The following is a 22031-nucleotide window of genomic DNA, read 5'->3' on the forward strand; positions in this document are numbered from 1 at the left end:
ACCAACTTCTGCTTTTGCTCAGAATTAAGCCTCGCATTTTGGAGGCTTAAAAAAAAAATCTACATTAAAACCCTTTGTTGGAATGCTTTACACTTTCCACAGAGCAGAAACTAAAATAACCTGTTATACAATTAGTCACAAATGCAGTCCTCGAGTTTTGGAGGAATTGAATACAGACTCGGATTCAAATCTGCCTCTTTCTGGGTATTGACTTTCGGCAAGTTACTTAATGTTTCTGAGCCTCAATTTCTGGATCTATAAATGGAAATTAATAATACCTACTTGCAGCGTTGCTGCAGGAATTAAAGATGATTCACATAATGTGCCTGGTGCCACTCAATAAATACTAGCCATCATTATCATCATCATCATCATCATCCTAGCCCAGTTTAGGTAATAACCCATTTCCAAGGGAATTTTCTTTGCAAATAGCACAGAAGGCATCCTCTGAAGATTCTAAAGATACTTTCCTTTCTCTCCGCTGTATCCCCTCTTCTACTGAGAAATCAAGATCAAAACTGTCCTCAAGCATCCTCACCTCTGCTTAGGATCAGCTATTCAGACCAGTGTTTATTTGCTTTCTTTTGCACTTTTGAGACAGTGAAAAAGAGGGTGAACTCCGAGAAAAGACCTGTGAAGATCTTCCCAAGACCTCATTAGAGAAGAATATAAAATATGAATATGAAAGAATATAAACCAAGAAAGAACCTTATGTTTCTGAAAGGCAACACCAAAACAATTTAGAGTTTACTAGGTAGAGACTGAGGGGAGAGATGGAAAAACATCCATTTCAAGTTAGAAATTACAGCTGCGGGATTATTAAGTGTTTTTATCAGGCCTCCACAAACGCTTTTAGAAATCTGCAGAACACAGTCCAGAAGGTTCCACACCACTGGCGGTGCATGCACCACACGACTCGCCCCGGCTCAGTTATGAGCGACAGAGCTCATTTATAGCTTCAGATTGACTATAATTTAGGCCGCCTTTATTAAAACAATTATATGGAATTGCATATAAACACCGGTCAAATGCTGTTTCCTACCATCACAGACGCTTCTCCTGTTTTTTATTAGCTGAATGGATTTCACTCTAAAAATCTATTGGGTAGTGATCATAACACTTGGCTGAGAGAAAGTGATAAAGCAACATTAAATATATTGTGTACAGATGAACAAACTTTGAGGACTTCGAATAAAATAAAAACAAAAACAAAGCACCACTACGATTCCTGCCTTGGAGGAGATCCTGAGTGAGGCATATAGACAAATGCAGAAATGGTTACAGTAAAGTGCTACAAATGGGTAGAGAGATGCATGGGCTATTTCAGAGCAGGAGAGCGTTGTAACCAGGTTGTAGGCAACAGGGGGATGGGGACCACATCAGAGTCCATTCCCTGCCATGTCTCAGCCCCAACCAGTGCCTACTGGAGAATATCCAAGGATCTTTGGCTTTATCCTGGGTAGAAGAGGAGATTTTTTTTTTCAGAATGGAACAACATGGTCATATTCATTTTTGATATGGAGGCAACCAGTTATGAAGGGTTTCCATCAGAACTAAATTCTTAAAACCACAATTCGACAGGCAAGAATGTTTATTCCTTCATTTAATTCATCCTTCATTTAATTCATCCTTCAATGAATACTTATTGAGCGTCTAATATGTGCCAGGGACTATTCTAGGCTTAAGAGAGTCAGCAAAAAAGAAAACAGAAAAAAAGAAAAAATCCCTGCTCTCCTGGGAGAGACAGATAATGAACAAAACATACAAACAAATAAGTTGTATAGTCTGTTAGAAGGTGATAAGGGAAACCGAGAAAAATAAACCAGGGAAGGGATGAGGGTGAGGGGCAGAAGCAGGAGGCAAGTGGGAGGAGCTGCTTCTTTAAGAAACATGGTCATAGGGCTTCCCTGGTGGCGCAGTGGTTGAGAGTCCGCCTGCCGATGCAGGGGACACGGGTTCGAGCCCCGGTCCGGGAAGATCCCACATGCCGCGGAGTGGCTGGGCCCGTGAGCCGTGGCCACTGAGCCTGCGCGTCCGGAGCCTGTGCTCCGCAACAGGAGGGACCACAACAATGAGAGGCCCGCGTACTGCAAAAAAAAAAAAAAAAAAGAAAGATGGTCATAGATCACAGTGAACTTGGCATTTGAAGAATTGAGTGACAGCTATGAGAAAGAAATAAAACTTGCTTCCATTTCTTGCTACTGGAAAAAAAAAAAAAAAAAGATGGTCAGAAAGGACCTCTCTAAGAAGGTGATGTTTGAGCAGGGACCTGAAAAAGGTTTGGGCTTGATTGGGCTGATATCTGGAGAGGTGCATTCCAGGCAGAGGGAGGTGCAAAGGTCCTGGGCTAGAGAGAGTCTGATGAATCTGGACAACAGCAGGGAGGCCAGGGTGCCAGGAACAGAGCAAAGACCTCTGGCAGAATAGAGATGCTCGGAGACCGGCAGCATCAGCATCCCAGGAACTTATTAGAAGCGCAGATTCTTGCACCGCAGCCCAGACTTATGAATCAGAAACTCTGGGGGACCTGGGGGAGGTGAGACCCAGTGATCTGTTTTGACAAGCCTTCCAGGTGATTCCGACGCTGGCTTAAGTCTGCCTGAGAGCTAGGTCCTGAGCCCTCTTTTCCCCTGACAGTATCTTTCCTGGACAACCTCGTCAATTTCCATAGGTTTAAGTGCCCTCTATGTACAGGTGTCGCCAACCTTTTTTCTTCTCCACCCAGATATCTCTTTCTGAGTTCTAATCTTGCATCTCCAATCCGTATCTCAGCAAACAGCCTAACCAACTGCCTATTTGAGTCAGAACCTTAGAAACTTGCTTCACTGAACCCACCTTATTTATAACATGAATTATAGCAAATTCTTTGCCATTATGATTTGGGGTGGGTCTGATCTTTATTTGGTGGCAGGGAAAATATCATCATATCACAAGTCATCACTCGATGACAGTTTTCAGCCCCATCTCAACTCCAGGAAACTGACTTGCCTCTTCTCCCTGGGGCACAGGTGCCTCTGTTCTCTTAAATCCTGGGGGCCTTCCTCCTAAACTGGCTCATGGTCCCAATACATTCTTATTGCTTGCTTGAGAGATTGAGTAATTGATGTCACCTGCACAGAAGCCTTCTCTCTATTATAAGTTCCAACGGAAAAAGGAATGCTTGCTGAAAAATTTTTTCTATTCAATTTCACAAATATTTCTGTTTTAACTCCCTTTCATAATGAGGTGATGGACCCACGAATAAATAACGAGTATTGAGTCCCAGCTGATAGGCACTGTGTTAGGTAATAAGGGATGTAGTGCTTCCAAATACGTGACCAATGGACGGTGAGATGAGTGAGGGTTAATAATCTCAACTCGGAACTCAGACCGCCCGAGTTTGATAACTGCCTACTTTTCGTCTGTAGGACCTGAGGTGGGTTATAAACCCTCTCCCTGACTTATTCCCTTCCTTCTCAATGGGGCTAATAATAGCACCGACCTCCCAGGGCTGTTGAGAAGATTAAATGAGTTATTGTATATAAAGCACATAAGCAGTATCTGGCACCTGGTAAGTGCCAAGTAAGCCTTAACTACGGTTAATATATATTTCAAAGCAAATAAACAGAAACGGTTTGGTGAAGGAGTTAACCTAGGTCCTTGAGTGTACTTCTAATGTACACCGATTTTATAGTATGGTACTCACTATAATACAGCTGCTCCCAGGGGCTCCAAATGACATTAATTAGCTTGTGATGTTTTGATTGATTCTTGTCTGTGTTTCACAATTACTTGCCCTGGGTTTTTACTGCCCTGAGTTGAGACAGTCTAAATCAGGATCCCCAACCAGGAAAAAATAATAAGCAACAATCTCATGTAATGAGAACATAACAAGATTATAAAACATAGCTGTTAAAAAAATGACATTGCTATGTAAAAAAATAAACTAAAACACAGTTATTAGATGGTTTCTTCATATACCCCAGGGACCGCGGTCTTAAGTGCTTTCTGTCTGGCCAGGAGAGGAGATGGAATTCTTTCTTTTTGATTGAAGTGGCTCAGAATTGGCCTTTAATTGACCTGGGAGTGAGGAGAGAAAAGGATTGGGTATAAAAATGTAATAGGGTTCACTTAAAACCAGTCAAGGACTTTAACCTGCCCCGGAGGAGTCTTGCTGTATCCTCAAAATCTGGTGAAAGTAGAAGGAAAAGATGCCAGTATTATTTTCCGGAAACATATGAACGGAATGTAAATCAATGTCTGTTTGGTGCAGCTTAGAAACTAATGTAACAATACAACATACTATCACCTCCTAGATGCTACCCAACTCCAACTGTGGCTCAATCCGTAATTAATAGTGTATATAAAGTAAGTGCGTGGCCATGCTCACCGTGATTGCCAATATATTTCATTTGTATTAGTATGAGGTAGTCAAGCTTGCAAGATAAGAGCTCAGGGTCACAAAAGGATGACTCTGGGTTCAAATCTGATGAACAGAGTCCCCTCAGTTTGTTACTTCACCTTTTTAGACCCCAGGTTCCTCATCCATAGAAGAGAGAGAAAAAATAACTTCCACCTCATAGGAATCTTGTGATGATCAACGAATGTTTTGGAAAGTTCTTAGCACTGTGCCTGGCACAGAATATGTACTCGTAATAATGTTAGTTATCAACTGTCATCAGTTGTGTGGTTTTGAAAATATTTAATATGTGTTGAATCCATGGTCTTCATAAAGCTAGAGAGAGAGAGATGATTCTCAGGCCAGTTTTAAAGGTGAAGAAACGGGCACCAAAAGATTAAGAGACTTGTTCAAGGTCACACTGCGCCTTCAGAGCAGGATTCCAGGGCTGTCCCATGTTATTGGTTCTTAGCAAAGGATTGTGCAGCCCAGACTCAGATCCAGCCCACGCTGGTGTCTGTCCTCAGCTGGGCAGATACACAGAGGAATGAGTGGGGATCATCCTTCTCCAGCAGCAGTGGTCCTCTGGCTAAGATCCAAGCTGAGGCATCTTCTCCTAAGTGCTCCATGTACTGCCCCGAGCTTGTTAGGAAAGCTGTGGCTGCAGATCCCAGAGTTAAGAACCAGATACTTTCTATTAGTGAAGTGGGTCTAATTTTTGCTCTGCAACTTTGGGTGTGAAAAAATCACATTAGTTTATTCCTCTAAACCCAGTTCAGTCTATGTCCTCACTCACCAAGGTGGCAGAAATTCACGCATTCTTTCCTCTCCTCCAACTCACATTCTATCAATACCTCATGACAGGAAAAGGGTCTCTTGTCATTGATCCAGCATAGATGCCACTGAGATGCTCACGTACCCAAGAACTTGAGGTCCATTTTAAAGCCAAAGACTCCATCCCTCCTGGCTGAACCCCAAGATCCTTTGCTGTGCCTAAGACACACCTCTTAGCCTTTGGTACCTTCCTCCATTGTCCTCAGGCTGCCCCAGCAGATGACCAGCGCCCTCTTGAGGCACTCTGTAGACATGGAGTATGGGTCTCTCCAATTGCAGGTGGCACCCCTTTCCTTCCTCCGGGGGTGCTACTGCCTTTCTGCATGCTTTTCTCCATTCCCCATTTTCAAGCTTCAGAGCACCTCTCCTCTCTAGGAGACTTTAGCTCCTTGCAATACAAAGCTCCCTAACTCTTTGTGAGAACCCCAGGTAATCAGGTCTCAAAGTCCTGCTTGCCCTCTGGAAGAGCCAAAGGAAAAGTATTTCTCCTTCTTTCTGAATCTTCTCCAGCAGTAAAAGCAAAACGCAAAGGCATATGTCCAGAAACCAGCCTTCCATGTTTCTTTTTTCAGTTAGATTCTTCAAAAAGCATCACACTCGAGCTGAAAATGGAAACATGCTCTATTCTTTCATCACAACTACATGTTAGGGCTGGCCGATGGTCCAACACTTTGCAAAGAGCCTTTGATTCTTTATGTCTTTGCAAGAAACTGCCTGAATTGTCAGTGGTAAAATTGGCCTGTCTTCGGAAAACAGACCATTACAAAATTCTGACTGGCAAGGCTTGTCATCCATGAACTCCAAGGATCACTGCTGGTGAAACAGAGAATATATTTCTTTCATATTTTCATTAACTTCCAGATGATTTAAGTTTGAATTTTTATCTCATTCATCAAGTTTTACCATGGCCTATTTCTCTCAGTACTTAAGTTCTTCAAATGTAGTTTTTCTTCCCTAAATTTGTATCCATTCTCAGTTTGGGCTCCAAACACACAAGGCTTAGGGGTAAAGAGAGCCTGTGTTGGGGACTAGCCCAGGCCATGGGGACAGAGTGACAATAAAACACATAAAGGCCCTCAGATGTATACGCTTATATTGCCAGGTCCTGTTCTAAGTTTTTCACATATATTGATTCATTTAAACCTTATAACAACGCTATGAGGTAGCTAGTATTATGATCCCCATTTCACAGGTGAGAAAACTGAGGCGCAGAGAGGTTAAGATACTTGCCCAAGGTTGTACAGTTAGGAGGTGGCTGAGGCAAGAGCCAGGCTCTGGAAGTCTGACCTCAGTCTGTGCCTTTCACACGCAGCTGTGAATACCAATCATAGTTAAGAAGGAAATAAACAGGCTAATGATACACAGAGCAGCTGGGGAGGTCACTTCCCACTTGCTGATCATGGAAGGTTACCTAGGAGGCAGGGTTTGAGCTGAAACCTGAAGGATGGCAAGGAACCAGCTATACAAAGAGCGGGTGGGGCGGGGCGAGGGCGGGCGGTTTCTTCCAGGCAGGAGAAACAAGACACGCAAAAGCCAAGGAAAGCAAAGAGTCATTCACGGGCAGAAAAGTGGCCTGGTGGCAAGTCATAGAGAGGGACTCGGAGAATAACACGTGATGACGATGGGGAGGATGCTTCAGGAGCAGTGAAAAGCCCAGATAGTTGTAAGCAGAGATGTGACATGATTGGAGTGGCTTCTACAGTCATGGGCTGCTGGGGGACAAGGGGACCAGCGAGAACCAGGAACACAGGGGACCTGGAATAGGGTTATGGAGCTGAAGGGAAGAGAGAGCGATGGGTCTGGTGGCCGCAGACAAGGCTGGATGGATAAGGAGGACCTGATGCTCGGGACATCCCAGCCATCTAAAGAAGCGAGGACTTTATTCCTAAGAGCCAGGCAAACCTTGAATGGGTTTAAGCAAAGAAATCCTATGATCAGATGTGAGTTTCAGGAGAGTGACTCCAGGTGGTGTGCTGAATGCATTTGAGAGACAAGACTGGGGTCCAGTCAGGAGGTTGCTAGAGACATGGCGGTGAAAGGTGATGTACACTGACCGAGGCTAGGGGCAGGGCCTACTCATGCAACAAAGATTAAGCAATGGGCACCAGGCACTGTTAGAACAAGTCAGACAAGGGGCTGCTCCCAAGGAACTTTCCAGATCTCTTTATGAGGATAAGGCTTGGTGATAATTTGACAGTGAGGCATGAGTAAAAGGAAGGAGATGAAAGATCTCTCTGTCCCTGTGGGGAGAGGAAGGATGCTGTTTCGTAAGACAGGGAACCTGGAAAGGGGCTTTACCAGTGAGTCAGCTTGATTCAGGACATATTGAGAATTCCAACGGCCAAGGTGGAAAGGCAGGAGGTGGATGTAGATAGAATCCAAAGACTCTTCTAAGGATGCAAACAATCGGAAGAGAAAGGTTTGAACATTTCCTCGATCACCACCTGTTGGGTGTTGCAGTCAAAACAAAGCAGCCCTGGAAATAATCTGCTTCCAAAGAAATAATATTCCCTGTAAAGGCCTCAGAACATGAGGAGATGGGCTTCAACTGCAACATGAAAGAACCGGGCTTGGCATGAGAACAATCCTCAAGGACTTCAAAAAGACAGAAACCTCCCATTCAGCTTCCCATTCCTCAGATTCAGATAATCAAGTCCCCCAGCCAGGAGCATGTGATCACCACCGCCTGAAATAAGATGGGTAGTCCTTCTCACAGGCGTTCACCTTTTCCTCCAACACTGACTTGGAGGAAAAGTTAGATGTTTCCCTTCTGTGGATTGTGAGGCCTCTTGAACTGTCAAAAATGTTCACCAGAGATCATCAGAGAACACACAAGCTGTGTCTGGAAAGGTCAGTTGGAAGACAGGATGTGTGAGATTTCTTTTTATTATAAAGTTTGTAAGTTTTCACTCCTGCCAATGTCCTGGAAATAAGGGTATCAGTATACCTGGGTCTCCTTCAGACTACGGTGAAAGGGGAAACAGTCCGTCCCTTGAAGAATGGGTGGATGGATGGAGGGGTGGGTGGACGGGTGGATGGATATTGGGGATACAAGTGACGAGTGAGTTCTAGGGAAAGATTTTACCTCTGAGACAAGCTGGCTTTTCCACCTTCGCTAAGCGGGTGCTCCCGCCTGCTTCTCCCTTTATTTCATCAACCGTGTTTTGACAATTCATGAAAAAAGGAGAAAAAAAAAAAGTGTCTAAGGCAAATTGAGCTCCTGAAGTAATAAACATTTAGACATACAATGTGAATTGAGTTATTGTTCTCCTCGGGATAGTCTCCCAGTGTGTTTCTCTTTTTTGGAAAGAGAACGTGTCAGGCCGTCTTCCTCCCCCAGGCTCTGGAAATGGGAGTCTCCCCTCCGCAGTAATTGCTGCGAATCCTGACAATAGCCCCACGACTGGGTTATCTCACAGGAACTTCCATTTCCAAAGAGTTGAGGGGAGATTAATGCAAGAAAACTGGACTAGATCGAGGGATAAGAGCTGCACCTTCCGCCAAGTTCAGCCAAGGTAGCCTCTTCCTCCGGCTCCCAGGGTGGGAGGGGGCCTCCCGCGGCGGGTTTCGGTGGGTTTGTCGGGGACGGCGCCGGGTGCGCGGGCGGTCGTCGGGCTCCGACTCCCCGCTCCTCTCGCGCACGCCTCTGGCTCCGCGCAGCCTCTGCGGCTCGGCGGCTGATTCGGGACCTAACTTGGTCCCGATCGGGTGTGCGGCGGAGCGGGAACCGGGGGCTCGCGGGCTGCGCAGGGGCCGGGCCGGGCCGGCGCGTTCATTGTTGTCCGGGGGGCTAGGCTGGCTCTCGGGGGTGCCCCGCGGCGCGCGCGGGAGGCGGCGGCGCGCTCGGCCGCGCGGGACTCGCCGGAGCCGGCCTAGCCCCCGGCCGCCGGCCGCCGGCCGCCCCGTGCGCGCTCGCCGTGCCCGGGGGCGCCGCGCGAGGCCGACCGCGATGCGGAGGGCCGGGCGCGGCGGCACGGTGCTCGGCGCGCGGGCGAGGGGCGGGCCGGCGGCGGTGCGCCCTGGCGCGCGGCCAGGCTCGGCGTGAGCGGCGCGAGCGGGCGATGGGCTGACTGGGGACCCGCGGGGGCGGCGGGGCGGCGGCGGCGGCGGCGGGGGCGCGCGGGGACCGGCGGGGCGGCTGCGGGCGCCGCGCGGCGGAGGCGGAGGCGGAGGCGCCGGGCGCGGATGCCGCCGGCTAGGCCCCGGGCCTGCGCACCGGGGCGCATGGGACGCCCGTTTCGGCGGATCCGCCGCTGCAAACCTGAAGTTCCTTGGCTCCCCGGGAAGCGCCACGAATAAAAAGGTAATGTGTCTTTGTTTCCCAGCCGCGACTGCGGGCAGGCGGTGGATTCTGCAGCACTTCTGGGTCCGTTTCTGGGCCGGTGAGAGGGACATGACACTTCTGCTTTACTGAGGACGTAGAGCATTTACTGCCGCAGATGTGACATTGTTCCGGTGCACACCCCACGTGCGGCACAGACTGTACTCCCTCGTGCTACCCTCTCCCCACACCCACTTTCTTTGGCATCTCGACCTCACACTGGCTGGGTCTACCCGGGGAGAAAGGAAAGGACCTCGCTGCGGGCAGACCCGGGTGTGATTATGTTCTTTTTTTTTTTTTTTTTTTTTTTTTGCTAACCGTTTTTCTGGAAGTGACAGGGCAGTCCTGTTCTTTGGGTGGGTTCAGGAGGCAGGCTGCAGATCGCCGGCTGCCTGGGACTGTTAAAATGGACTGCGCTTTCACACTCCAAATGGCTGCAGCAAGTTTAATGCAGGGAGACCGCGGGAGGAGGAGGAAGAGAGGAGGGAACCCCCTTCAGGACGAACCCCCCAAACGCAGGGCTTCTGTCTTGCAGGCAACTGCCCAAACGTGGGCGCATATTGCGTTTAGAAAAGATGAACCGGTCCTGTACTTTGAAAGCCGTGTGGGCTGCCCGTGTGTAGTCAGGGACTCGGTGCCTTTCTCCAGTACCTCGTTAGGAGAGTAACTGCTCAGTAGATTCAAGCAAATTCTGCGAAATTTCCAAGGGATGGCTGTTCTAATAATAGGTCTGGCGGTGGCTTCTTAATAGACACACTCATTCTGAATGGTGCAGCCATGCCAGTCCCCCCGGAAGCTCTGCTTGCTGAGAAAGGCGATCCCCTGACCTCACCGTGGATGGAGGAGGCTTTCTCCCCTATGAATGGAACATCCCAGTAGAGGTTGTTACCGCTGTTCTGGCTTCTCTCAGTTTGAATCCTCACAGCATCTGATGAAAGGGATTCTCCGAACACCTAAGCCAAGCACATTTCTAAATCCGAGCTCTTCGGTGGGGATGGCTTATTCAGTGTTGGAGTAGCCCCAGCTGTATTTAGACACCTGGTCAGGCTGATTTGATCTGCATTTACCTTAGTGGGATTTGAACAGCTTCTCACATACCCCTAACACCTCGACACTATAAGTCTGGTCCTTTTCTGAAAGCATGACTGTGATGTTCGGGAGAGCACCAGTCCAAGAGCCAGGGGCAAACTTATGACTTCATCCAGGGAAGCCACCGCTGACCCTGGGGGAACTGTCTCAGGAGTTGGATGCAAAATCTATTCCTTACACTTAGTAGAACTTAGCTCTGTGTGCCGTTTTTCCAATGTGCAACAAAGTGGGAGGTTGATGGGGGGTGGGGGGGATGGGAGGACACCTTTCATTGTTTTGTTTCTGGTTTTTAAATTGCTTCAAGTTCATTCCTAGCGTTTGGCCCCCTTTTGGAGTCTGACTTGGACATGGTGGGAAGACTAAACCTTCAGATCAGCGGAAATCTGATTTTGATTCTCAACGTGTTCATCTCTTGCAACCTAGAGGGTCAGAGGATGAGCCTCTTCTGTTGGCTGAGGGGTCCCTTCTGCTGTGAATGAAATCTGGGTTTATTTAAGGTACACCAGGAATGGGGGGGGGGGTCCCGCAGCAGAGAGACTTGAATCTCTTTGGTCCCAGAGGTTAAATAGCTGCAGTTAATTTGATTGGAAGCAATATTTGGACTTGCTTTGAAATCAACACTATATTGTCCTGCTAGTGAATTACAGTGTTGCCTCCAAATCACTTGGAAAAAAGTGATGCTTGATGTGCAAAATTGTGTGGGTAGAAGTAACCTTTTAGAAAACTAACAACATTAAACTCTTCTTGTGTTAAAAGGGAATAGTGTTAGTTGAAAGGAGGATCAGAAAATCCCTCCACCCACTTAAAAATTTTTTTTTTCTTGAAATATAGTTGATTTACAATCTCATGTTAGTTTCAGTCATGTTAGTGTACAGAAAAGTGATTAATACATATATGTGTGTGTATACATATATACATATATATATTCTTTTTTAGATTCTTTTCCATTATAGGTTATTACAAGATATTCAATATAGTTCCCTGTGCTATACAGTAGGTCCTTGATGATTATCTATTTCATACGTAGTAGCATGTATCTGTTAACCCCAAACTCCTAATTTATTCCTTCCCCGCCTTTCCCCTTTGGTAACCATAAGTTTGTTTTCTCTGTGAGTCTGTTTCTGTTTTGTAAATAAGTTCATTTGTATCTTTTTTTTTTTTAGATTCTGCATATAAGTGATAGCATATGATATTTGTTTTTCTCTGTCTGACTTACTTCACTTAGTATGATAATCTCCAGGTCCATCCATGTGGCTGCAGATGGCATTATTTCATTCTTTTTAATAGCTGAGTAATATTCCATTGTATATATGTACCACATCTTCTTTGTCCATTCATCTGTCAATGGACATTTAGGTTGCTTCCATGTCTTGGCTATCGTAAACAGCGCTGTAATGAACACTGGGGTGCATGTATCCTTTCAAACCATGTTTTTCTCCAGATATATGCCCAGAAGGGGGATTGCTGGGTCATATGGTAGTTCTATTTTTGCTTTTTAAGGAGCCTCCATACTGTTTTCCATAGTGGCTGCACCAGTTTACGTTCCCACCAGCAGTATAGGAGGGTTCCTTTTCTCCACACCCTCTCCAGCATTTGTTATTTGTAGACTCTTTGATGATGGCCATTCTGACCGGTGTGAGGTGATACCTCATTGGAGTTTTGATTTGCATTTCTTTAATAATTAGCGTTGTTGAGCATCTTTTCATGTGCCTGTTGGCCATCTGTATGTCTTCTTTGGAGAAATGTCTATTTAGATCTTCTGCCCGTTTTTTGATTCCTCCACTCACTTTTATTCTGACCAAGTGTGATCTGCCACTGTTGTTGGTAATATTCTTTCTGGCACTTGAACTAATTTTATTAATAAGACTTGTTATTTATGGCAATAGGGCCTCTTTGTAATTTGCAGACATTGTTGCCAAGTCCCCTGACAGCCTAGCAGGTGGCAAGTGCCATTAGCATTATCTTGTCATGGGAGAAACCGAAACCCCTTGAGGTTCAGTGAGTCACTGATTTCATAATCCATAAGATCTGCCTCCCAGATGTGGGTTGTGCTCAGCTTTGTTGTAATGGCCCAGTTACAGTCTGAGGTCAAAGAATAAACAGGAATGAGTCCTTGGGACTTCCCCGGCCGTCCAGTGGTTAAGACTTCCTGCTTCACTGCCCGGGGCACGGGTTCGATCCCTGGTTGGGGAGCTAAGATCCTGCATGCTACGCGGTGCGACCAAAAAAACAGAAAAAGAATGAATCTTTGCTTGTGTTCTGGAACTTGGCAAAAGGCTCTGTGAACTAGTGAGAATGCCAGAGTTGTAAAAGAAAGGGGTCCTTGAGTCAGCCTCGATGAGCTGATGAGAAAGTGTGATCGATTTGTGATGGGAGAGGCAGTGTTGAGATGAAAGGTCCAGGAAATTGAGGGGACCTGTCAGGGTACCTTTGTACTTAGTAAATGTGCGGTTGAGTGTGACTGCCTCCAAAGATCATTACTGACTTTACTGCATAAATATACCACTTGTGCTCACGTTATTAATGCTAGTGTGTGTGTGTATAAGTAAAAGACTTAGAGTTTTGTTCGTTTGTCATATACTTATCAGTTATAAGAGTTGCATTTAGCCTGACACGCTAAATGACTGAAAATATGATGGGGCACATTCAAAGCTCAAGCTTTGTTCTGAGAAATTTTTGCATATGTCAATACTTTTTTGAAAAAAAAGGAACAGTGTAGCTTCTGGAGAATTTCCATTTAAACTAGGTAAAGTGAGAAAGACATGCTAACCGTTAAATAGGTTTTGAAGTTAGTTTAAACCACATTCTACACAGTATCAGAATGTATAAGTCTAGATTCACCAATGGCTTTCATTCCTACCATTTATTTATTTATTTATTTATTTTTGGATATCAGCTGATGTGTCAGTAACCTTTGTGGCAGAAATTCTCTATTTGGGTTTATTCATTGTGAAAAATTCCAGCATCTCTATTAGAAAGGATCTCTGAGACCTCATGGGGAGAGAAGCCATGGGATAAAGATCTTCGATCTAAATTTCAAAAACTACCTTCCTCTTGAGCTAAAGATGCAAAAGAGGAACTACCTTACAGGATTAGCATGTAGTCGTAACCTCCCCAGGACACTGGTTACCCGTTCTCTCCATCTTGTCCATTTCTGATTCTTTGCTGTCCATTGCTCTCTGAATAGGTAGTTCAAGGAACAAAAGTAGATATTGGATGTCTCCTAAATGGTAGGAGTTGATGGGAGAAAAGGAAGAGAAAGGATCATTCCATCAGTTATGTAAGATACACAGATGCTTGAACGTTTCCTACCATAAGCAAAATCAAAGACTTAAAGAATCTGGGAAAAGTGGCCACTAAAAGTCAAACCTGTTGGGGAAGGATGACATTTGAGTGTTTTATCTTATGCTGTTTATCCTAGCCATAATCAGACTGAAGTGTATTGGCAGTATTTTCCATTTTTGTTTTTGCTTTTTCCAGGACATTTAATCTCAAGAGCTGGTACAATAGCTCTTGGAGCTCTGGGCCCCAGGGTCACCACTGCACACAAAGCCTGCTGGTTTGGCTACTCTCTTTTTGCAAGTTTTCCGAATCAGCATAAATCCAGCTTATCAGAAATTCTCTCCACAGCACTTTCCTTTTGGTTCCCTAAATCCATCAGCTGCCACTCTTTCCCCTGTCCTGTGGGATCAGCATGTCTTTCACTTATAAGGAATAATTTAGACACCCCCCTACTTTTGAGGCTTCCAGTTCTACCGCTAGCCGCATCATCCTCAAAGTATCTATCATTATGCCTCTCTTACTTTCTGAGAAGATGATCAGAGCTCTTGCTACCATTTTGTGAGTTGCGTTAATGCTTATTTTGGGTGCTGTTGAGTGAGTGAGTATGTGTGTTTGTGGGCGGAGGGTGTGTGTTCAATTCTTAACTTTATCAGTAGAAATTAGGTATTTTTTTCCCCAAAAGAGAAACACTTTTCTCCTTGAAGATGGAACTTACTGCTCAGAATAAAGGCCATGATTGCTGGAAGGGGCTGAAGGGATCTGGTTCAGTTCAGTGATCTTATGACGACCAAATGATCAAGAACAAATGGGCTTGCAGGTTCCTCTGTAGATGATCGAGCATCGCTAACTCCAGTTCGGAGATGGAGCTGATAAGAGCCAACTTGCTACAAAGCCTGATCTCCACCATATATGGTGGTTTCTGTTTTTTTGTTTTCAAACTGAAGCTCTGGCCATTCCTTGATGCAGTGCAAGAAGACATGAGTTGTGGGTGGTCAAGAACATTTGCACACGCACACCCTTCTCCCCAAACTCTGACTACCTTCGCACGCGTCATCTTGCTGCTATCTTAACCTTTTTTTTTTTTTGCAATACGCGGGCCTCTCACTGTTGTGGCCTCTCCCGTTGTGGAGCACAGGCTCCGGACGCGCAGGCTCAGCGGCCATGGCTCACGGGCCCAGCCGCTCCGCGGCATGTGGAATCTTCCCGGACTGGGGCACGAACCCACGTCCCCTGCATTGGCAGGCGGACTCTCAACCACTGCGCCACCAGGGAAGCCCCATCTTGCTCCTATCTTAGTGATTATTTGCCAATCCATAGTTACTGCTCACTTTCTGTTCACTGAAGGCTCCCTACCTTTACCCTCTGCTCATGGTGGGCACTCAATAGATCCTATTTGAATAAGAAAAATCACCGAGTGACTCTTCACACCAACCGCAACACTGATATATTTTAGCATCTTCAGAAACCTGGAAAACCCAGTGGTCTAAAGAAAAATGTCCTCTTAGGTCCTTCTGAATCTAACTTCTTTTATAAGTCTGTTCTGTGGTGTGACCCCTCATTCCCATTTAGCAATACCTTGCCCATCTTGGTACTCATGCAAAATACCAAACTTTCTGACAATAGTTTTCACTCCGAATTAGCCAAAAGCTATCCTCTCAACCTTGGGCTCTAACTCCACAATTTCCATCAGAGTTAGCCTGTTCTTCTGGTGATACAGGCTTCTTTGCAGGGCTTTTGCCTTTCTTTGTCCTTGCTGTACGAGGAATGCATGAAAAAAATGGCATGCAATGGGGTATTAGATTGATAATGCATGACAGCAAATGGAAATAATAATCGGAGAATTGCCAGGCTGTGCCATTCATGACCATAAAATGCACAATTATGCTCTCCCCACATGCCTGTGAAAAAGTATATAGTTGTGACAAGCCCAAACTAGGAAACCCTAATAGTGTGGAGCCATCTGGTGCTGGGCAGCACACCTACAAACAGTGGGTAGTGCACCACGGGCTTACCGATTTCTCTGCTGCCTCTGGTTACCCCCCAAGAGGTATTGGATACTTATTTCTCTGTTGCTCAGAGAGAGAGCAGAAAAGAGGGGAGGGTGGTGAGGATAAGAGCGATGGGAGCGGAGCACAATGCAGGGCAGTGTTCTGCCTTCTCAGTCCCCTTTTATTGGGGCAGTGGAGTGTTTTGTAACAGAGTAACTACACAGTGACCAGCAGCACAGATGTAGCCGGCAGGTCTTGGCAGGAGAGCAGAGACCACGGATAAGAGCAAAGCATCAAGGGCTGCAGTCACACTAAATGCTGAGCAGAGACTGTGGACCACGCACATATGAACTTTGGGGATTCTGCATCACGTTAGACATCTCGGATGGAATGTTTGGAGTGAAAGGGGGCACAGAGATCATTTTTACAAATGAAGAGATGCTCACAGATGTTCAGGGACCTCGCCGGGGTCTCCGTTGCAGGGCCAAGACTAGAGTCCCTGACCCCGTGCTTTGGCGCACAGAGCGGGTAGGGCTGAGGTGTCATGTCCCCCGGGCTTGGACTTCCGGCTCCGCCCCTTTCTGGCTGTGAGGCCTCGGGTAAATTACTGAATCTCTCTGAGCCTTGGTTTTCTTATTAGAGAAGTTATATTCAGTGGAGCCAATGAGGTGATATCTGTGAAGCACCCAGCACAAAAAAAATAAGGGAGCCTCTTCTAGAATCAGAAGTTTTGTCTTTGCACTCTCCCCTCCCTGCTTGGCTTGCTTATGTCCCTGGAAGACCCAACGGTGCTAACTGCAGGAGGTTTAAAACACAAGGGGTGTAAGAAGGCCACTGGCCGTGGAAGTGGAGGTATTGCTGAAATAAATGGCACCTCCTTACCTACAATCCTGGAGTGAATTTTATGAATAGAAAGTAGCGTAAGAAAAAAAAAAAAAAAAAAAACATTAGCCGCGGCTTCCCTGGTGGCGCAGTGGTTGAGAATCCGCCTGCCGATGCAGGGGACACGGGTTCGTGCCCCGGTCCAGGAAGATCCCACATGCCGCGGAGCGGCTGGGGCCGTGAGCCATGGCCGCTGAGCCTGCGCGTCCAGAGCCTGTGCTCCGCAACGGGAGAGGCCACAACAGTGAGAGGCCCGCGTACCGCAAAAAACAACAACAACAAAAAAAACCATTAGCTCTGATACTCCATAAATGTCACCGAGCCTTCCAGAAAGGATTCTGCAGGTAAAGACATCACCCTAGTGATCCTTTCCTTATTGGGACGGAGGAGGCTTACTAAGAATGGGCGGCATCCTGCCGTGTCCGTGAGTCTTGAGTGAGCCCATGAGCATTAGACTGGGGAGGATTGGTTGGGGGAGGGGAAGGAAGAGAAGAAATATGATTTTGCCTTTGCACTCATGGATTCTATCACCCTACCTTTCTGAAATTCTTCAGTTTTCAGGACTGATCAGAAAGCTCTTAGGGCTTTTATTTTGAAAAAATTCTCCAGTAGGAACAAGGGTATGTCAGTCAGTGGTTATGTCATCCTTTTTCTTTTAATTGAGGTATAGTTCATTTAAAATATTGTGTTAGTTTCAGATGTACAGCAAAGTGATTCAGTTATATATGTATTTTTTCAGATGATTTTCCAATGTAGGTTGTTATAAGATACTGAATATTATTCCCTTTATTATATAGTAAATCCTTGTTGCTTATCTACTTTATGTAGAGTAGTTTGTTAATCCCATACTCCTAATTTGTCGCTCCCCCCTCCCTTTCCCCTTTGGTAACCATAAGTTTGTTTTCTGTGTCTGTGAGCCATTTCAGTTTCATAAATAGATTTATTTGTATTATTTTTTAGATTCCACATCTGTGATAGCATATAATATTTGTACTTGTCTGACTTCACTTAGTATGATAATCTCTAGGTCCATCCATGTTGCTGCAAATGGCATTATTTCATTCTTTTTTATAGCTGAGTAATATTCCATTATGTGTATGTATATATATATATATATATGTGTATATATATATATATACACACACACACACACACACACACACACACACCCCACATCTTCTTTATCCATTCATCTGTCGGTGGACATTTAGGTTGCTTCCATGTCCTGGCTATTGTAAATAGTGCTACAGTGAACACTGGGGTGCATGTATACTTTTGAATGAAGTTTTTCTCTGGCTTTATGCCCAGGAGTGGGATTGCTGGGTCATATGGTAGTTTTTTAAGGGACCTTAGTACTGTTCTCCATAGCAGCTGTACCAATTTACATTCCCACAAACAGTGTAAGAGGGTTCCCTTTTCTCCACACCCTCTCCAGCATTTATTGTTTGTAGATTTTTTGATAATGGCCATTCTGACTGGTGTGAGGTGATATCTCATTGTAGTTTTGGGGTTTTTTAAAAAATAAATTTATTTATTTTGTTTATTTTATTTTTGAGTGAGTTGGGTCTTCATTGCTGCGTGCGGGCTTTCTTTAGTTGTGGCGAGCGGGGGTTACTCTTCGTTGCAGTACATGGGCTTCCCATTGCAGTGGCTTCTCTTGTTGCAGAGCGTGGGTTCTAGGCACGCGGGCTTCAGTAGTTGTGGCACATGGGCTCAGTAGTTGTGGCTCATGGGTTCTAGAGCGCAGGCTCAGTAGTTGTGTCACACGGGCTTAATTGCTCCGCGGCATGTGGGATCTTCCCAGACCAGGGCTCGAACCCATGTCCCCTGCATTGGCAGGCGGATTCTTAACCACTGCACCACCAGGCAAGTCCCCTCATTGTAGTTTTGATTTGCATTTCTCTCATAATCAGCGATATGGAGCATCTTTTTATGTGCCTGTTTATGCCATCTGTTTCTTAACAACAAAGGCAACAATCCAATCAGTATATAAAATTTTTGGTTATTTTCCATTCATGGTCAACAATTAGAAAGATTTTCACCTCCAATTTTCTTATTTATATTTCACCCAAGTACTTAACGCACCGAGTGAATGGAAGAAATAAGCCTAGAACCTGAGTGTACCAGATGTTTGTGTGAGTTTTATTAATTGCACGCACCATCTGACCGCTCTGAAAATACTGGGAGAGTTTCCTCACAGTAGGAGAAATCAACATGCCAATTTGCAGAATATTCATCAAAAATTATCTAAGCACCTAATAACCTTCAAAGTGTTAAATAAAATAAATTAGAATGGGAGATGGTCCATCTTCTGGAGACGGATTAAACAGGCACACACGTGGGCAGCAGAATAAAAGCATTAAACAAATGTAAAAACAAGCAAAGTATTTATAGAACATAATAGCCACATCCAGAACAAGGATATATTTTAGGTGGATCTTCAGGGACAGCTTATAGGCTTCGTTTGCCTAGACAGGGTGGAGTGTGTCTGTCATTTTATGCAGAAATTGTAAACTGGTATTTGTTTGTGGTTCCATCTTTATTGTGGAATATGTGGTTTCGCTCACGCACGACAGTTTAGTTTCCCTGCCCTCCTGTTCCTAAGGTTATAACTTTATCAATGCAGATTTTGTGCCCTTTAGATACAGATATCTTGGAAAGATACTCAAATATATCTTGATAATAATATCCAAGAATAATATCCCAAACCACAGTCCTTTGGTTGTTTTAAAGGGCTAAGTTCTTTTTGTCTTGCCAGTAGGACTGATCACACTCCTAAAGAACGAACAAAACCAAACTGAAAAAAATCTGAAAACTATAAATTTTGTACTGTGACTTTGGGTTTTATATTAGAAATAGAAAACAGTTAATGTGTGAGCATCCTTGCTTCTTGTTTGGGGAAAAGGTGAGAGCGGGAAAGCTCGTGTAACTGCAGCTTTCTCTGTTGCCTAGAAGGTGATGATGAAATACACAGCATTTGCCTGCCCTTTCCCATCAGACCCTCCCTGGTGAGATTGCCAGTCGGACTGGCTTTGAAACAGCTGAGTCTCTGTTTGGCTAGTTATCAATGTTCAGTAAATACAATTCCCCAAAGGAACCTCATTCTGCTAGTAGTCCAGAGTCAGCCAATGCTTTGCTGAGTTTCCCTTTGTTATTACTAGTTCCACCTGTGGTTTTTTGATTACCCTGTTCCTCTTCCTCCTAAGGCTTAAAAATCATGGTCCTGTGATAAATGACTCACCGTGTCTCCCCAGTCTTCCTCTTCGCTACATTACTAGCATGAAACTCTTCTGGCCTTTTACCATCAGTTTCTCCAAAGCCTTATTCCTATGTTTTCTTCCCAAGTTCTTTTGGGGTGAGGTGCTGACTGCCACTGCCATGATTCAAGGTTTCTTCTTCCTTTTCTGAGTTATTGTAAAATGATCACCACTTATCCCTTTACCACCATCCTGCTGCACACACGCACACACACACACACACGCACACGCACACGCAAGCACGCACACAGGCGTCCCCTCTGTCTGCCTCTCCTTGCCGCCCCCCTTCATTCCCTGGAGACCACAGCCCTTGACATGGAATAAAAGGCCTCACCACAACCTGTTAGCTTCTTATTTCTTAAACTTCTTCTCTCACACTATCCTTCATACACTGTCTTGGTCTGTTCAGGCAACCATAACAAAATACTTGGTGGCTTATAAATAACAGACATTTATTTCTCACTGTTCCGGGGGCTGGGGAGTCAAGACACCAGCAGATGTGGTATCTTCTGAGGACCCGCTTCCTGGTTGATGAATGGTGCCTTCTCACTGTGTCGCCAAACAGTGAGATGGGGCAAGGGAGCTCTCTGGAGCTCCTTTTCTAAGGGCACTAATCCCACTCATGTGGGGTCCACCCTCATGACCTCATCACCTCCCGAATATCCCACCTCCTGATACCATCACATTGGGAGTTAGGATTTAGCATATGGATTCTGGGGGGGGACACAGATACTCAGTCTGTTGTGCATACACCACCACACACCCTTGCCTTTCCCTGTGCACATTTGACCTTTGCTGGACGTCAGCTTCTTGCAAATACTCACCCTTCAGATTAAGAGGCCTGTCCTGTCCCTTGTCTGCCGGGCACCCCTGCTCATTCTTCAGTTCCAGCCTGCAGCGTTACCTCCTCCTGTCCCTCCAAGTGGAGCGAGTCATCCTCCTCTGTTCTCCCACAGGAATCTCACCAGGTCGCTGTTCCAGTTTGATCTCAAATTCGAATGACCCGTTAATGTGTATGTCTCTCACTGTAGCTTCTAAGGGAAGGAGAATGTCTTTATTTTTTTAATTTAATTATAGTTGATTGCAATATTGTATTAGTTTCTGGTGTACAGCAAAGCAATTCAGACATGTATATACGCATATACACGTTTTTTTCTGATTCTTTTCCACGATAGGTCATTATAAGATATTGAATATATATATTGAATATAGTTCCCAACAAGTAGGACCTTGTTGTTTATCTCTTTTATGTATACTAGTTTGTATCTGTTAATCCCAACCTCCTAATTTATCCCCCCTCCCTTTCCCCTTTGGTAACCGTAAGTTTGTTTTCTTTGTCTTTGAGTCTGTTTCTATTTTGTAAATAAGTTCTTTTGTATCATTTTTTTTAGGTTCCACATAGAAGTGATATCGTAAGGTATTTGTCTTTCTCTGTCTGGCTTACTTCACTCAGTATGATAATCTCTGGGCCCATCCATGTTGCTGCCAATGGCATTATTTCATTCTTTTTCATGACTGAGTAATATTCCACTTTATTTATATATATATATATATATATATATATATATATATATATATACCCACACACACACCCCACATCTTCTTTATCCATTCATCCCTCAGTGGACATTTGGGTTGCTTCCAGTTGGTGAGTCAGCTGTTGTAAATAGTGCTGCTATGAACATTGGACGTTTGGGTTGCTTCCATGTCTTGGCTATTGTAAATAGTGCTGCTGTGAACATCGAGGTGCATGTATCTTTTCGAATTAGAGTTTTCCCCAGATATATGCCCAGGAGTGGGATTGCAGGATCATATAATAGTTCTCTTTTTAGTTTTTTGAAGCTCCATACTGTTCTCCATAGTGGGTGCACTTAGTTGTCTGATTCTGAAGCACCTTATATTACTCCCGGCATTTGGTAGGTGCTCAGAAACATGAATGAGTGATTGTCACATATTGTGGTGTCTCATTTCTTTCCTTGCTTGCATATAGCTGGAACTGT

The 22031-nt window shown here is 45.1% G+C and overlaps 1 protein-coding gene across 7 annotated transcripts in view; it reads left to right on the forward strand.

The window, feature by feature from the left end:
- FRMD4A (FERM domain containing 4A) overlaps window positions 1-22031 on the forward strand; it is a 350648-nt gene that overhangs the window by 94430 nt on the left and 234187 nt on the right. The window contains exon 1 of one of the 7 annotated variants that reach the window (XM_082618236.1): window positions 8607-8727. The exons of 5 other annotated variants lie outside the window; for them this stretch is intronic. The gene's annotated coding sequence lies outside the window, so the exon portion shown is untranslated. Of the gene's footprint in view, window positions 1-8606; window positions 8728-9385; window positions 9516-22031 lie in introns of those variants that run through there. One more of the 7 variants, XM_082618235.1, reaches the window with a different exon arrangement.

This window comes from Mesoplodon mirus (genome assembly GCF_964341445.2).
Source record: "Mesoplodon mirus genome assembly, chromosome: 4".
Taxonomy (NCBI): Eukaryota; Metazoa; Chordata; class Mammalia; order Artiodactyla; family Ziphiidae; genus Mesoplodon; species Mesoplodon mirus.